Genomic DNA, 18,562 nt, shown 5'->3' with positions numbered 1-18,562 from the left:
TGGTGCCAGCTCCTTGCTGGCCCAGAGCAGGACAGTGGCCAGTTCAGCCCAATCATGCACACAACTCAAGAACTCCTGTGCCCAGTATTGTACACAAGCCCAAGTGTGGCCAAACTTTGGTACAAGAACAGTGCCTTGACAGAATAGCCTTTTGGAGACCAGTTTACTCAGGGAAGAGCAAAGGGGATTTTAGCACTTTGCTTCCTTCAATATTTCCCTGATGTAGCACTTGGTTTTGCCACATGTGAAATGCCCACATTAGACAAAGCTCCACCACTGCCCCAGTCATGGTGCAATTCACAATGTGAGGGAGCAAGAGGAAAGTCTGGAGGCCAGTCCATGTTTTCCATCAGCAACAGGAAAGTATAAAGGCAGCACTGAGCTCCAGCTGCTGCAAAGCAATGAGGTTGGACATTAACTGCATTTGTGAGTGCCCAGCCAACAGAAATTGTGGCAAAGAGGAAAAAGGGTTTAGCAATTTGATTTGGCTCAGTGTTGCCTAGATGGCTCCATAGGCCAGCGTTTAACATGCCAATTTCCATATGTCTATAACCCCTCAAATTTCTTTGCACTCAATGTTCTTTGCATGCCAGGCTGGACAAGGTAAATCTCTTCACAAAGTTTTGGGATCTCGAGTGGTTCTGGTAACTCACATGGTGTTGCACTGTAATTTGCTGTGTAGTACTTCAAATATGGCACAGACTGGGTGGTCTTGGCAAATTAAAAGTGCAGCTCAGTGTTTGGAGGTTTTTATTTAAAGAGTAATTTGAGTATCTAGCAGCATACTTTCCAAAGATGGTGAGACTGAGACAAACACCACTAAAAACTGAAGCAATCTCGAGGCTATAAGGATTGCATGAAAATCTCCCTTGGCTTTTTATCGCCTTATTCTTTCCTGTCCGAGGATTTCACAAGAGAGGACTGAGTGGAATCGATTAACCTCACAGAAACTCCAGCAAGACTTAATATTCTCAAAGGAAGGTCACCAGGTTTCAGTTTGTGCCAGCACTCACTGTCCCGAGGTATTGAAGGCTGGGGAGCTGGAAGTGAACCCTGGTCTCCAGCAAAAGAACTGGAGAAATGTGCCAAGCGATTTGAATAGAAATTGATGTGGCAGTAATTTTTTTTCTTTTTTTCTTCTCTTTTTTCTTTTTTTTTTCTTTTTTAATTTTGGAAGTTGCTCTGTTTTCAGGACTGTGCTCACCTCAGAAAGGAGGCTGGGGAATAAGGGAATAATGCTTCACATGGCTGATTGTCACTGCTTTGGTAGCACAAAATAAACAGAATGGGGAAGGCAGCAAGTGCATTAGGGCAGGGGAAATAAAGAAGCATTTCTAACCTCTCACAGCAACAGGCAGCAGGGCACATAATGAGCTCTGCTGCACTTGTGTGAACTAAGGGAGGTTGTTCTTTCCCACCTCCCTCCTGATGGCACATCTACTCGTGCCCTGTGGAGAGCAGTCAGCCAGGGTTAGCAGTAGATAACCCTGTCTTATTAAGTGCAGGGTCTGATTTTAGGGTTTTCTTATTGGATCTGATTGGAGGATTTTAATGTCCCTAAGGGGTGGCTAAGCAATGTTCAGTCCATCAACTTGGGAGTTGGCTGGGGTTTTGCCAGGGTTGGGATAGAATCTGGCCCTTATCTTCATTATAGCTGCAGCTGCTCAGGTGAGGAGCCAGAGCTGGAGTATATAGCCCTCAAGAAAGACCCCCCTTTTTCCTTTAAATGCTGGCAGTAATTACAAACAAGTGAATCATGAGTTGTCTGGAATATCCATAGCTTTGCATCTATACAGGCACAAGCTTGGCATTGCAGATAGGCTAGTGGTGGGAATTTCCTTCCTCTCACACATTTGTCAGCTCTTTCTGAGACTGCCTGCTTGCCACTGCTGCTTTCTGCACCATATGTACTGCTTTGCATTAACTGCTTAATGATAATGAATATATTATTGACTTGTGAATCTTTTTAAGACAAATAACATGCAGGAAGTACCTCAAGGTCACCTGTTTCTAAGCAGTCCCCCAAAGAAGTCCAGGGGTTTGTATTTTTTCTTTTTTTTTTTTTTTCTTTTTTTGTAGGAAGAGACAGTAGAAAACAAGGTATTTCATGTCTTCATAAACAGTTAACTCCAGCAGTGACTGAACAAAACTGACTAATCAGAGCTCCCTCAGGAGGGCCAGCAAAACTGGAAAAGGTACCACTGCTCATACCAGAAGAGTAGCTTTTATAGCTTCATCATCTGCTAGAAACACTTCAAGCGAAAAATATTTTCCTGCCTGGTTCCCAGCCCCACAAGCAGCCTTTCCCAACCATCGCTGCCTTTGGAGGTCCTTACAGGTTTACAGGTTTTGATATTTTTGCCTTAGGGACACTTGAATTCTTGAATTTGGAGGCTGTGCTTGCCACACCGCAGGTGCTGTTCCCTGAGGGGGTTTTGCTGCTTGGTGTTCAAATCACACTGCCATTGCAAAACAATTAGGTCTTTTTTTTATTATTTTTTTATTATTATTATTATTTTTTCTTGGTGTTGGTGGTGTAATGTTTTCCTGGTCTCAAGAATCCAGGGTGTTTCTGCTGAGCTACCCTGCTTACCTGTTGCAATGTTTTGGGAACTGATTGCCGTGTGTTTGTCTGTGAAAGGGTGATGTGTGCTTCGGCAAACACTGCCTTTGTGACTGAAATATTCTGGTGTTATGCAGCTGATTCAAGGCAAATCACATTAAATCAGTGGAGGTACTTTATTTCAGATGTGTGTTGTAAGCTGAATGTGATGAGTAGCTATGTGCAGTACTGGGGGTTTATTGAGCCTCACTTTTCAAGCTTAGGCTGCAAAGACTTTTTATACCAATTACAGAAATCGGCTCGAAAATACAATATATTTTGAAGACATTCCCGGGAAATACCCGGTGAAATGGTGCACATCTCACGTTTACTCACGGTGCGTCCAGTTCCCCAAAGAGTTTGTAGCTGCTGTGTCGCAAACCTGAAGCGAGGGAGCAGATTTACGTTCTGTAATGACCCTGTAAATGCCCCATTAATTCCATGTACCTGGTGAGCGGAGGAGGGAAGAGAACGGGTTTGGTGACATTTGAAGTGGGAGGCAGAGCCCAGCTCTGAGCCTGGAGCTCCCTTTAGCGACAGCGGCGGGCAGCGCACGGCTCCCGCAGCCGGGGAGCTGCTGCCGCAAAGCCGGCTCTGCTGACACCCACTGCAGAACAACCCCCCTTGGAGACGGGAATGCATGCCAGCGCTCCCAATCCCCACCTGGGAACAGAAGGCCAGCCCTCGTTTAAAATGCCCTGGCGAGGCAAAAGGCTGGACTCCTGCACAGGCTGCAAGTCTGGACTTGAACCCCTCCAGCTGAGCTGGTTCTCCTGCTTGGTTTGGAAAGCGATCGCCCCTTCATTGCCACTCTCTTAAACCTGGGACTGGTGGGACTTGGAATGATTTTTTCCTTCTTTGGTGGAGTGGGTTAGGAAAACAAGTATGCTGTTGTTAACTGTGGGCTCCAGCCAAGAGCAATGGAAAGCCTCAGCACCCAAGGATCTATCTGTGGAGAATAAAAGAGGCCAAATGACCTCTTTTGCCGTCAAAAGCAAAAGATGGGTGACAGGGAAGGAATAGACTCCTCTCTCCACAGAGTGTGGCCTGTCACTACAGTGACACCCTGTAGGACTCTCACACCTCAAATGCTGAGTGTGTCACTTGCTGGTTCCACCTTCCCTCTCCCCCTTAGGTGGCTGCACCTTGGCCATTTGGAGCACTGCATGCTATGGTCCCTTTCCCTCTCTTGACCCGATGGGCAGACTGTGCTGGCTTCTCTGGAAAAGCAGGTTATAGTGGTTTTCTCTGGCCTGTGAGCTCCTGCTTTGGGAGTGGGTGCTACCAAGCCTCTCCTGTGCCCCTTCCCTGTCAGTGTGCTGAGATGGGACAGATAACAGGTTTGAACTCCAGCCTGTTCCAGCAACTTGTGCATGTTGTCCTCAGTCCTTGCTGATGCAGGCTCCTTTTGCTGTAGCACTGCAATCTATGGCATCATAGATTTTCAAGGAAGTAATCTATAGCTCTGATAATCAATATTTAGAGGGGTCTAATAAGTTTCTTCCCTGAAAATAAATCTTTATAAGGAGACTCTAAGTCCAGTCTCCATATCCATTCAGTACAGACAAACAATAACCAGTGCTGTGCATTGCTGGCAGCCTATACTGAATTTAGACTGATGGCCTGGATGTAAAAGGTTTGATTTCAACCAGTGTCAACTGGTTGTTTGGGCTGCAAAAGCTTTTCTTTGCCAACCTTCACAGTGATGTGATGGAAACGTCCCGATAACATGGAGAGATATTAGAGTAAACCCCCCTATATTATAGGATTTGGTGTGTTTCAGAAGAAGATAAAGAATTAATGGCTTCCTCAGGAGCAGGAGCCAGTGTCCAGCTTTGGAGTAGAATCTAAACTTCCTAAATTCCAGGAGTGGTCAGATCTCATGTTGCTTGGCTTCCAGCACACTTTGGGATAGACAAGCTGCATGGGGTAGCACTTTCAACAAATGGGCAGGAAATCAGCAGCAGGTCTAATTGGTGACTTTGAAAGATGGGGAGCTGGCAGGAGAGAGCGAGGGATAAGATCTTGACAACATTGCAACTTTCCATAAACTTGTTTTGTTTAATTCCATGATTTTGAACATATGGTCCATCATCTTCTCAGAAGCATTTAAATTTCATTTCCTACTGTGACTGAGAGATAGTTATTAATGCAGGATGGTGGGAGGTGTGTTCAAAAATCCGTTTATCAGATAATGGGATTAACACAAATACCTCCCGAGCTCTGCTTTAGAAACTTACTTCTAAATCTACATATTCAGTGACTACAGCAGCCACATTACAGCACAACAAATGAAAGTGCTGGACAAGCATTTTAAGGCCTTCTCTCACAGTTCTGATAATAAAGCAGGGGCCCAAGAGAGGGACAAACTCTCTTCTTACTAAGTGGGCTGGAGGATGTGAGCTCCTCTGCTACTGATAAAGTAAAACAAATGCAGAGGAGATTGCAGCTGTGTTTGAAGCAGAAAAGAGCAGCGCCCAAACACTGAAGGACACTGTCCTGGCTGTACCTGTATCTCCTTTGCTTCTTATTTCAGCAGGAGCCATAATGAGCACAGGCAGAGAAGAGGAGAGATGCAGATGATTTAATGATAAGAGCAGACCTAAATTGGCCTATGTGTCTGGCCATGCCTCAGACTGTCTATTTGCATGCACTGGCATATTAAGACTTTTTGTGATTTCATATCTTATCCCACACAAATTCCAGGCTTTGGGTTTTTTCCTGCTTTCTCCTATATTCTTTACAGTTAACTGCTTTTTTAATACATAAATTGGAGTTTGAGGTATTCCTTCTCTGCAGAAAAGTCTCATCTCTAGAAACAGTTCTTTGAGTTTAGAACATCATCAACCACTGCATGTTTACTATTGCAAGCATTTTATTTTTATTTAAAATAAAAGTACAGGAAAATGCATCAGAGGTTCTCTAAGTGAATAAGCAGAACAATGTTCTGTTCTACACGGAGAAGGACCTTACTTAGAGTATTGGTACTTGTATTTGGCCTGCCACAAAGCTTCTAAAAATTATTTCCATGCCCATATACCGTTTAATTAAAACATTACCATTTTCTCTCTTTAAAAAAATTCTTGAATCCTTGAAATACGATGGTGGGGGTTAACTCAGGAAAGGAATGGCTAGAGTCTCTTTATCTTTGCTGGTAGAGACCTGAACAAAACTAAAGGTGACACTGTGAACCTTTAAGTGTTGTCAACAAAACCTGTGGCTTTTTAGCACCGGCCTTTACAGTTCTCTCTCTGGTCATTTCATTTTTGCAAAGCAGAGACGAAGGAGCAGTTTCAATATTCAGAGAGCATTGACCATTTGCAGAATGAGGTGGTTTCTAAGAGATGCTGGTTTCTGCATATATATCATCCTGGTTTTGGTAAGAAAGCCCTGTTAGAAATCCCTCTCCCCTATGCAACCTGCTGCATCTCCTTATGCCCCTGCTGCAGTTCCTGCCCCAGCCCTGTGGTGCTGATGGTGCTGGTGGGGTGGGCATGGGTGGGGGAGACTTGTCTTACCCTGACTTTGCAGCTGAAGGCAGCACATCCAGCATCCCCTAAGTGCAGTGCTCTCATAGTGCTTGTGTTAATGTCCACCTACTGAAGAACATGCACAAATTTAAAAGATTAGCAGTAACACAGCAAAGTATATTGTGAGATAGGATATGGAGTTTTGTGGAGGAAAAGGATTAGTAGATATTGCAAAAAGCTTCTTCAGTAAAAGAGGTGCTGAGATTTTAATAACCTAAGGTATTAAGTTTTTATCTCCATTTTTCTAAAGCTCTGCATCAAGATTTTTTGGAGGCATAAGGAGGATTTACACACATGCATTATCTGTTAATGGAACCCTGAAGTCAAGCAGAAACTTCAGGCATCTTGAGACAAGTCAGGCTCAAACTTAGCATTTCTTCTCAGTACACAAGTCCAGGGTGCAGGGACAGGGTTACTGTTCTGTTCTGGCTCCTTCAAATGACAAGGTAGGCTGGATCCAGCACACACATTTCTCCTTTTGCACAAGTAGAACATTGAAGCCATTTACTCTTCTTATTGTAGAAGTAACACTCTGTCACTGCATGAGAAAGTGGCCTTTTCTGCCCTGTTCTGATATGGGGCCATGGAGCCAAATGAACAAAAGCTTTTTCTTAACTCTCCCTGGTCACATTGGCATGGTCAGCCTGTGCCAGCCAGCACAGTAAACAGCAGTAAGAGCATGTGAGAAGCTCAAGGTAGATATGGCAGGAGCTAGGGAGAGTAAAATATATGTGCAGGATGCCTAAATCCTGAAGTCCCAGTAGGCATATGGGGTTTTTTTCCCCTTTCTTTCTAGCCTTATTTTCTCAGTAATGTTTGCACCCTAACTCCCTTTAAAGAGAAGAGAGACCATTCCTTCCCAGGGATTTGAATCCATACCCCGACTTTTTTTTCCTTAGTGCTTATCACTCCCAATAACCATGCGTCCAAATCTGACCTTACAGGGATTTATTTTCCACTAGATGGAGCTTGAGTATTTCCTCACCACACATCTCTGCTGCTCCCTGCATCCATCCTCTGCTCAGGAACAGCAGCATCCAGCAGTGCAGTTATGGCTCCTGGCCTGCACTATTGGTATCATTCTTGCCACACCCTATCAGTAATAATACATTTATTTTCCTCTGCCAAAAAGCATGAATTATTTCTTGGTGGAAAGCCTGAGACCCCACAAGCTAATTTGTTGTGGGAGGATTCCTGAAGTCACACACTTGTTTGCAGAGCAGCATGGTCCTACAGATAATCTGAGTGCTTTTATTTTGGAAGTCTTCAGTGTAGCTGTTTCATCATAAGCTTTGGGTTTTATGGCTTGGGAAAGTAACTTCCTAAATCCAGCTGGACTCTGTTCTGGTTCAGTGCCATTTGAAGGCAGAATTGTCTGAATCCACAGAGCTGTAATGATGATGATGTGGGCAGAAGGAGCCACGTGGGCTGGTCAGGCTGTGCTGTATATTGGCTCTGAAGGTCAGTCACAGTAGGGTTCATGTCACTACTAAAATTCACTGCAAATGGTTCTAGACAGATATGAAAACTGTTCTGTGAGGAGCTCTGTGAAGACCAGATAATCACTGGTATTTCACTGAAGCCTGATAGGAATGAGAAGTTTAATAGTGTTTCCTGAAAAAAAAATCTGATTTCCCACTCCACAAAGAAAAATAAAAAAAAATCCCTTTCCTCATATCTTCTGAAAATCAGCAGTAAGCCTACTGGGTAATTTTCTGAGGTTTTAATACTGTGTATGTGCCCTTCTCAACCCACACATATGCTAATTTCCACTGCTTTTATACTGTGTATTCCATGAGCAGTCTTTGAATGGGAAAGGAGATTCTGTTATCGAGGGAGGAGGGAACTACCAGCTGCAGAAAGAATTCAATGCTAAGGGGAGTAAAGCTTAAAGAGAAGTTGCTGATTTCCTCAGACCTGGGACTCTACATATCTGAGGGGATTATAGAAATCAGTCTTTTAAACCAGCTCACATAGGTGAAAAATGGTCCTAAGTATTGCTTCCCTAGACAGTTAGAGACCAACTTACTAATCCATATCTGTACTAAATCTGTGACATAAAACTGAGGGCAAGAGATGTGTCTGTAATTTTCAACAATTCTGACTCAACACCTGGAGCAGGGCTGGCATCACCTTGGTGGTTCATGTGAGGCTGTGCAGAATGTAGTATGAAATGTCTTGGAAATCACAGCAATACCAATAGGAAGTGCATGTAAATACAGGATGCACTGAGCAAGCAGAATTCTTTAGGGAAACATCAAATAGCAATATTATTTTCAGGCTATTTTGTTAAATTAAGACTTTAGCTGCCAGTTTATCAACTGAAAAATTCAAGATACTCCTTAAACTCAAATTTTCTGATCATTGTTAACCTCTGTTGAAGAGCTGTTTTCCCTTCTCCTGAACATGAAAGTTGGAAGCTTGCTCTTGAAATAGCAGTTATTCTGCTAGAACTGAAGATTTTGGCCAAAATTATGAGTCATCCTTGAAAACCCAGGCAGGTTTGGGCCATGACAAGCTGCTCAGCTCTGAGCCTTCCTGAGGCATTGGCACAGCTTGATGTGGGTGTCAGTTTTCTGACTCCCCTTGCTTTATTGTGCTCCAGACCCAAATGATGAGTCAATTGTGCACTGTCTGCCCCAGCAAAGGGTGTCCCTGTGACTGGCTCCTGCTGCACTAGCTCCCCAAAATACTGATTACAGGGATAAACAGTGTATGCTGGGAACTACCCAAAGTGATGGGTGAGCTTTTTAGAGCCTGCCTCTGTTGCACGATTCAGAACAAAAGGCATTGCCTTTTTTTCTCCTCTTGTTCCATAGCTATTTTGAAAGTGTGTTTGGTTTCCAGAGCTAATGGTGACATTGTTTGCTTGCCAGTCAGCTGATTGGCCATTGTACTTTTAAATCAGAGGGATTTAAACTAATGCTCTCTAACTGTTCTGGAAAAAAAGTAACTTTACAACTGGACTCAGTGGCAGAGAGCAATGTCACTCACTATTGCAGGAGGGCTGCTTGCAAAATCGTCCATGGCTGCAGTGGGGCAAAAATGTTGACTGGCAGCTGGTAATGTAATGATCCAGCTGATGTTTGGATGATGCTGTTTTAGCTGGTTTGTCAAGGGCACCTGAAGAGTCAGCTATTGCACTGGAAAAGCAATGGAAAGTTAGTCTGTGAGCACTCAGAAAAGAATTTATCACCATTTCAGGGTCATCCCTGCAGTGTTGCTTTGCATTTCCAAGATTCATTTCTGAAGGGAAAGCACTTGGATGATATTGCTTGACTTTGGAGCTCTCAAAGACATCTCAGTGGGTTGGGTGCCAGGTCAAGACTGAGGCTGGCTGTAAGAGTTAAGCCTCTGTAAGTCCTGTCTGAAAGTCGGGGAGACAAGCACATTTAGGGCTGAAATCAGAAATAGTCCAAGATGTGTTCAAAGGGAGGTAAGAAGTCTGTCACATACCCAGAACACGTCCTCCCCGCAGTGCTCAGGAGCTGTCAGACACACATCTCCGATCTGACTATTTACAGCATTCTCACACTCCAGGCTTTTTTATTTGTATTCACAGAAAGGGACAGAGAAGGGTGCTTCTGCTTTCAAATGAGGCTAGAGCAGGAGAGTAGAAGAGTGTGCCTGGTGCTCCTTTTTATCTGCCATCTTTCCACCTGCCTGCCTGCAGTAATGATAATGCCCACAGGGACTTGCACCTCTCAGCTGGAGCAGTTCTCAGAGCCCAGGGAGGAGGGGGAGGTTCACCCTTCCAGAAAACACCAGAAATAAAACTTCCAGGCTCAGGGGAGCCCAGATCAGAGACACAGATTTGAAGAGTTAGAAGGAGGGGAGCAATTTACCTGTGGGGATTAAGGATCCAGCTACAGGGCAACAGCAGTGCTAAGGATGAACGTAGAAGTCAGAGAGAGTAGCCAAAGCCACGTAACAGGTTCTTGGGCACCAGGCTGTGTTTCTTCAAAGGCTGCCATCTCCTCCGGAGGGGAGCACTTCATCTCGCAGTCGGTGCGTTCGTTTGTCAGCTGCCTTCACACCCAGCCCTCCCACGCTCTGTGGTGACTTTCTGAACCCTCTGATGCTCCTGTGCTCAAATGTATTTCCTTATTATTTTCCCCTGAGATGAATGTCTCTTGTCACTGCACTTCAGGCTATGCTCTAAGTTGTTTTTTTGTTCTGTTACTCTCTGTAACTGCTGGTGTATAACTGAGCTGTCACAAGAGCAAATCAGCAAAATAATTGTCTCTGACGGGGTGTTCACATCATGTAACTGCCAGTGTCTGGCACAGATATTCAAACTAGCCAGAGAAACTTCTCTGAATCACAGAAAGGCTTTGATTTTTGAATGTGTTGTAGGTCTGAGTCTTAACTGCCCATCTTGTCTCACCCTCAAGGTCCCGCTCCTATCCCACCCCACGCCCCAGTTTGGAGGCAGCCTTTGCATTGCCCTCTTGTCCAGCCTGGAATATAAATTGAATCTGTGAAAGACTGAGAAAAAAACACAACTGCCCCAAAACAAGCCTCCCCATAATTACTACACACAGTCCTGCTTAGTGGCTCCACTTCACACTCAGGGATAGAGTTAAGGATCTGATTTTAGGGCTAGTTGAGCCCAGGATGGCTGGTGGGGTTACTGCTCGTGCCTGTCCATACTCCCTGGAAGCTGGGATGGTTGTGGCTGAGCTCCAGCCCATCTTCAGCCTCCAGCTCAACACTACAATGCCAGGCAGAACTGATAATACCAGGGAAAATATGAGAAACTGCACGTCTCACATAGGCATCTTATTTAGGTGCACAAAAATAGGCTGCTTACATGCTGGATTGTAATTTATCCTGTTCTCCCTTCATTTTGATCTTAGAAGGAACAAAGACTAAATTTTATGAAGTGTGTTCAAGTATTTAACAATGCAATTAGGAAATGCAATTTGAAAGTTACACTAATTGCCTGTCTACACCATTAGCCATTTAAATAGTTTAAAAAAAATCTATCCCCTTAGTACTTGACCCTGTTTCATAGAGCAACTTCCTTCTCCTTGGGCACCCAGCCAGTACCCTGGTTGCAAAGGCAAGTGAGTGACATGGTACAGGGGGATCTGCCTTTAAGGAAAGGAGTCTCTCCTGCAGCCTTGGGGTTTCTTTCTCCTCCCATTACATCTGCATTCTCACTCCTCCCATTGCAGACAGATTGACACTAGCCAAGAGCTAGAGAAATACGTGGCAGTAAAATAGGAAGGCTAGCTGCACTGCAAATGGTGGTGGAGAAACTTAGGAAATTGAAAGCCCTGAGGTTGCTTTGACTCCCACGTAGCCAAGATAATTTTCAAAATCACTGACCCGCAGAATACTGACAACTACAATGTCCAAATTCACTGCCTGAAACCAACACCGGATTACAAGGAAGGCTCCCTGAATGTGTCCCTCGTTCTTAGTCTTTCCCTAATCTGCTGCTGACTATTTTGGAAGACTGATTCAGGCCAGCTGTTCATATGTATGTATTTATACACAGAAATATTTTCATCTGTGATTGCTTTATGGCTATGCCTGTTAGATTCAAGAAAGCTATCAGCTTCAGAAAATGTTTATTAAAGGCTTTTAATTAGTGATTCAGTTTAGATTACATAGACGTTGTTAATAGTATGTATTGATGAGGAGAGAATTGCACCCAAGAGTCATGAACGAAGATATGTAATTTCAGAGTAGCTCAAGATTTGTTCTTAATACCAAATATAGAGATAAGTTAAGATGTTTTTATGTTCTTAGGTAGATGTTAGTACTAGAAAAGTGCAAGCTAGTAGCTAATTATCACTGTTATTAAATGTCTGTCTTAGTGCAGAATACAGCTTATGAGCTTTAAAGCTTACACTAATCAAGAAGCATGATCAACCAGTGATGTAGGTCACTTACAGCTCAGCTGATACGTAGCTGTTCCTCATTGATGTTACTGCTTAAACATTTATATTGATGAAATAAAAAGTTACAGTTCCATGATGTAAAGTAAGGGAATAATTACATTTTGATTCTTAGGAAGTCGGTCACCAGTCCCAATTGCATAAACACTCAAGCTGATAGAAGGACAGAAAACTAAATGGATCCAGTAACACAACATCTGAATTATTTCAGTTGTAAAAAGCATTGGAGCTTTCATGTAAGTTTTCATTGCTGTGATATTGTTATTTTAACCACAATTACTGTTTAACATTGCAGAGGTACCTAGAGGCATATGGTCATTGGGCTGTGGGCTATTAAGAGGGAAATCTGTCTAAATCTCTCCTTTGTTTATGTAATGCAGAGATGGTCCAACACGTTTTTTGAAAAAGGACCTGAGCACACATCTCAAGTACATGTCCTGACCATAATGTGAAGTTAACCAGTAATTACTTTCTTCATTCCCTGCAAAACTGTTTTGGTTGGCAGGCTGCATCCCACAGGACACTGTTGATAGAGCTTTCTCCTAGAAGAGAAGTGATGCAGATTTGTGTCTGCATTTCACTCCTGGCTCAGGTTGCTCTCCTCACTTGGTTCCTAAGGATATCTCCTGTGAAATGCCTTAACATGCTTAGAAGAAAGATCTTGTGTTGATGCTTGAAATGACTAAGAAAGAAATCAGAGTATGTCAGCAACTCTAGGATAACTCTGCACCCTGTTAACTACTGAGCTACTAATTCCTACTTAGGCTGATTTCCAGGGAATGCAACTTCAGTATTTTTACATATTCATCATATTGTAAGAACTTTTCCCTTAGAAGTTTAGAAACTTCTGTGCATGTTCAGCTGTCATGCTGATGGTTTGGTTCTCCTTTCATTCACACTGGTTTGGTGAGAGGGGACGGAGATCAGCACAGCACTGACAATTCATAGCCACGGGTCATAGTTTGTAGTAACTGCGGCTCTTGCCCAGTAGAGTTACACAAAGGTAAGGCACTACAACTCAGTCCTTGAATTGGATGCCACAACTGACATCTAAATGCTTAAAACTGGAGGCAAGTAGTCCATGGCTATGAGGTCTAGGGCTGCTTAGCACAAGTATAGAAGGAGAATATTCAGGAAGAATTAAAAGGATTTAGAGTTGATTAAAGCTTTGGAAGTCATTCACACTCTTTCCTTGGATTACTCGGATATGTACTTTAATACTGGTTCCTTTCTAGTTTAAGTAACACTGAGGTCAAAAACCAAAGTAGCAAAACCAAGACAGTTCACAGTTCATGGTGACATTGTCCTTAACCAGAACAGGAAAGGAGCCTTTATGATACAGCAGAGAACTCTAAGGACACAGCAGCAAACTAAACTAATATTTCACCTCTGGCAATGCACAGTACAAATGTAAAAAAACTTAAATAACTTGGTTTCAATTGACAAACAGTATGGTGAACAAATGCCTGAAATGGGATGCTAAGGATTCAGCCAGTTTTTATCCTCAGTTCTTCACTTGATGGTGCTTTTCTGGACTTGCATTTATAAAATAATTTGCCCAGGAATAAAGAATCTTGTGAAGGCTTGGTTTGCCATTCCAGATGGTTTTCCATGGAGTGCAGTGAATATTGGGTTAGACCCAAAACTAATTAATTTTCCAATAGCTTGTTCTAGAAGTTATTTTTAGTTTATCCTGACCTAGCTGCATTGTCATTTTGTTAAGAGCACGTTGGTAACATAATTCAATTGGATCTACTCCTACACACACAAATCCATAAAGCAATATCTTATGTTACAAGAGAGATGTAACAGGAGTTATCAGGTAGGAGTTAACATTTCCATCAGCTCATGGTATGAGATTCTGTGCAACATTAGACAATCATGGTTTACAAGTTGAAACAATCCATCAATATGAAACTAAACACTCACTAAGCATAGTAAACCTTAACTCTTGCTTTTAGCTGTCTCTGGTGTAAGAGTACATCTCTGTCTAGGTGAACCTTGTTCCACTTTCCAAGCCTCTGCACCAGGAGCTTTGCAAAGCCATGGCTGCCTGAACTTCTTACCATGAGGCAAACAGTCTTCTCTATCTCCAGCTCCATTCTGGTAATTGGCTGCAATAGTTTAGAGATAGCTAAACTTTTTTTTTTTTTTCCTTTTTTTTTTTCCCCAAAGAACTTGGCCTGTTGCTGATCCCAGTACAAAAAGTCACAGCAAAAATTTCAATGTGGAAAAGTTGGCCTCACTTCTTCAAACAATTTGTTAAGCCACAATTTTCAAATCCATCTGCCTAGACACAGCTCTTTAACATGTGTCCTTTGAAGCCACCTGCTAGGATTTAAGAAGCAATTTTCTACACCTTGATGTGGCCTTTCTGACAACATTCACCACACATCAAGAGGGGCATCAGCCCCTAATCCTGAAGCTCCAGTTCCTGTTGTCATATCACCATAGGTAATCTAAACTGATGATTTCTTTCTGATCAGCAGTAGGAACAACAGAGCTCGAAGTTATGCATCTACTTGAAGTTGTGCGTAATGCCAAACTGCACCTTAAATCTGCACTCAGGCCTCTTAACATAAAGCTGAGTGTCTTGGCAAGCTTATGTCTACATTAATAATAAATCCTGGTGACACAACCCCTTTAAGAAGAACAGTAAGAGCTGAATCCTCCTTAAGTGGAAGCAATCTGCTTTGTTGTGTTTCAGTGTAGCCAGAATACTTGGAAGACCTTTCTATTTTATTCTGTGCTCTCTCTCATTATCAGAGTTCCCAAAAGCAGTATGGTTTAGTCAATACTGTTTTAACTAGCTTGTTCCTTTATCTGGTTAGTCATTTAAAGAGCTATCTACTTGCTTATGGAAGTCTGTATGTTTTGATTTTATTTTTATTCTGAATGACTGCACTCATCTGGCTGTTTATGTGAATGATTATAAGCTCTGATGGAATTTTTTTACTCTCTTGCTCCTGTTGCATTCCAGATTTCTGCAAATGCAGAAATACATATGTCATTCTGTAAAAGCAAAGACTGTTAGCAAACAGTAAATAAACTAAACTGGACTTCTATTATAATGGTAGACTAATGAGCCGAGTAATTTGAGTGGTATAAATAAGGAATGGCCAGAAGCGAGGGAGGCTGTAAGAGAGTCCATTGTAAGAGGAGACTGGGCCTTTCAGCAGAGTGATTATTTAATAAAGAGCCTTATAAGCAAAGGTCCTGGGCTGGAGCCTGCTTGTAGCTCAGTATTGCTGATAACAGGGTAACAGTGTTAGCAGGATCTGGTTCTCTTGAGTTCCAAGAAGGGGAGGGGAATCTGGTCTCATTGATGATCCAACATGATGAATTTGATATGTGTATGTACAACAGACTTTGGAGAATCACAGTACAGGAAATATATAGGCATAGGCCCTGGAAATGACACTAAGGTGCAATAAGCGATGAGCAGGACACTTTAGGGATTACCATCAATTATTTGAAGAAAATGAGTGGATCACATTTTACAGTGCCAAGTCCTTTACAGACATAATGCTGGACAGAGAACTGTTTCTATTACCTCAGCTTTCAGAACTTCTTTATGGATATCTTTAAGAGAGCTGCTTCTTTGCACAAATCCTGCCAAAGTGTGGATATATCCAGGACTTCTATTTGTATAGGGTAAGCTGAAGATGTGTCAGTAAAAAGAAATCCCTCCTATCCCCACGTGAGCTCTTCCTTAGCCAATATTAAATATTTTCCCAGTGTACTTGCTGCCAGCAAGTGGCACAGGATACTATAACTACTTTTCATTCTTGTCTCGGTTTCCTATAATTTTTGACTGTGCTTACTTATGGCTGTGTTGAAAGAAGATGGTGTAAATCAGAGAGTTTTAGTTGTTCCATCCTTCTGTTATGTATTCAAGTTTTAAATTATTATAAGCTCATGCCTATAAAAATGTCCTTGTTTACATCACCTGTGTTTGGCTTCCAGGCTACATACTGAAATTTATAGATATTGTGCAGCTTACAGATGCTCTATGGAGATTTTTGAGGAACTGTGTTCTCCTTAGGCTTTGAAACTGAGATCATATTTGAGTGGAAATGGTGCTCAGGGAACAGAAAAAAAGAACAGACTGAGCAAACGCAGTTTTTTATGAGCATAATGGGTAGAAGTTTAAAGCCATTCAAAAATGGCTGGGAGACACTCCTGAGTTATTTCAGGCACTGCAGAGTAAATGTTCAGCCTCATTTGTGCAATCTACAATGATAAGAACAGAGATTCATCACCTCAGTTCTGAGGTATTGGTTAATGCCAGTAAATTAGCTTTTTTGGGCTGCCAGAAATCACTCAGTGCTAGTGAGAATGGTCCTCAGAGAAGGACCTCTGAATGGCAAACTTACATCCAGTGTCCCTTTGGGTTTTGCATTCCCCCCAAACCTGAATGTTGTGTCATCCTCTTCTACTTAGATGCTGAATGGCACTAAGCAATGGTCTCTGCAGTATGCAGGGAGTGGTTTGTCCTTCCATGGCATTCTGAGTTCTAAGAAGTTCCCAGAGAGCCTTTGGGACCTTGTTGAGCCAAGCAAACAGACATCAATGCTTTTACAAAAATGTATATGATTGTCACTATGCTTTAAACTGAAAAAAAAAGTCTTGTAATATCCTTCAGATATTTGCAGCAAGGATCTGAAACTGTAGCTTGAGAAATGCTGATAAAGCTGATTAGTCCAGTTTATAATACAGAAATATTTGTGCTTTACAAATACTGACCACTCCTCTCTGGACTGGTTCAGCTTGCTTTTGATTATATTTTGAATTTGTGTCATGTTGAGTTTTTCCCTGTAGCAGGTGCAGATGAGCATGAAAACTAAAGCAGAGAACAGCAGTGTGGTGCTTGGGGAAATGGCAAGAGACTCTGTAATTTACTCAGTGGTGTGTTTCTCCTTATAATTATTGCTAATTCAAAAAAAATCACTGAGAATTGCATGACAGCATTGTGTAAGATGAGTGTAGAGATAAAACATGAATACAACCTGTGCCTTGTAGGCTGACAAATGAAGTGTAAGGTGCTATTGTTTGTTTACTGACTGCCTAAGCATGAGATGAACAATTATCTCTGCCTCAAGAGGTAGCCCAAGGTTTCCAGTGGTATCAATCTTTCTGTTTGTGATTCATTTGTGCAAACAGTAGAAAGCTGAGCATATAACTGAAGGCAATTACCCAATTAGTTTTCTGCCCCTTAAAAATTATGTTGCTGCTCTATTCCCTTTTGAAACTCAGGATTGGACTGGAGCAAGACTGGGACAGAGAGCCCTGCTCCTGGACATGACAGGGCAGGTCCAAACTCAGTCCTGCCTGCAAACCTCCCCACTGGGAATTGCTGCTGCCCAGCAGCAAGACGTTTCTAATGGGCTCACAGGGAGTGGGAGGAGGAGCTGGATTCACTCAGGTGCATCCAGGGCTGCAGAGATGTGGGAGCAACCTATCGCCCCTCCCTGGGAAAGGCTGCACTTCTGTCAGTGTCAGGAGACTGTGGGACAGGGCTGGTGTAGGGTGTGACATCCTTTCTGTGGTTCCTGTGCAGAGGTGTGAGGAAGCTGCTGGGGGAGGGTTCCCCAGCTCCTGACAGCAGGATGTGAAATAGGTGCAGTCGTGGGCTCTGTGCTCTCCATGGCCCAGCTAACACAAAACTCAATGGGGAAGCTGGCCTGGGCAGTAAAAACCAGATTAATTAGTCAGGTATGAGCCTGATGGGTGTTTGAGTCCTCTTCCAACCCTAGTTTTGCCAGGACAGGTAACACTGTTTTCCCACACCAAGCATTTAAGTGATGTTTGGCCTTCACAGATGCTTCTTTCTTTCTGGTTTTGATCTGCAATACTTCATTCATTCCAGTTTTGGCCATCTGATTCCCCACAAAGCACTGCTTGTGTGGGAACTGGAAAATGAACAAGCTCCCAGTGAAAACTGTAGAAAGCTTTATCCATTTAATGGATTAACACAAAAGTGAAGTGGTGACTAGACAGTGGTTTGTAAATACTTACATAACTAAGGTATCTGATAATATTGGACTCTGAAATTCAGTGGATACCTTAAATTAGATTAGGGATAAAGTCTTGTCTCCATTTGGGATTGAGTACTGCAACAGCTTCATAAGGGAGGGCTAGGCTGCCTGTCATTTGAAGTCATTAAGTAAATAACTGTTTGTGTGGGTTTTTTTTAAATTAAGGACTGAAAATACCCGATTTCACTAAAAAGTAAAGTCTGCATATGGGACATACCAAGTGAAACTCCCTGGCCTGTAGGAGGAAAAAGTTTATATAATAGCCTGTGAAACTATATTATCATTAACCACTAGAGTAAATGTTGTAAAATTAACTTAGCAGCTCTTGAAGAGAACAATAAAAAGTGAATTGTGGAAATGTAATTAAAGCAACACCATGACAAGACTCAGAGTCTTAATCTCCCAACTCACCAAACCATTGAAGACCCTGAAAAAAAGCCAGAATGCCTTCATGGTGAGTGAGAAGTACCTCAGAAGAGCACC

General features: G+C 42.6%; 1 protein-coding gene across 5 annotated transcripts in view; it reads left to right on the top strand.

Annotated features, from left to right (window-relative positions):
* The window catches only part of ATP11B (ATPase phospholipid transporting 11B (putative)), a 265,918-nt gene that overhangs the window by 168,972 nt on the left and 78,384 nt on the right, over positions 1 to 18,562 (top strand). For 2 of the 5 annotated variants that reach the window (XM_086844011.1, XM_086844009.1), the window contains one exon: positions 12,157 to 12,277. The exons of the other annotated variants lie outside the window; for them this stretch is intronic. The gene's annotated coding sequence lies outside the window, so the exon portion shown is untranslated. The remainder of the gene's footprint in view (positions 1 to 12,156; positions 12,278 to 18,562) is intronic. 5 annotated transcript variants of the gene reach the window in all.

Source organism: Cyanistes caeruleus, chromosome 10, assembly GCF_971803275.1.
Source record: "Cyanistes caeruleus chromosome 10, bCyaCae1.hap1.1, whole genome shotgun sequence".
Classification (NCBI taxonomy): domain Eukaryota; kingdom Metazoa; phylum Chordata; class Aves; order Passeriformes; family Paridae; genus Cyanistes; species Cyanistes caeruleus.
Note: the sequence above shows the minus strand (reverse complement) of the source record. Positions and strands in the feature narration are given on the sequence as shown.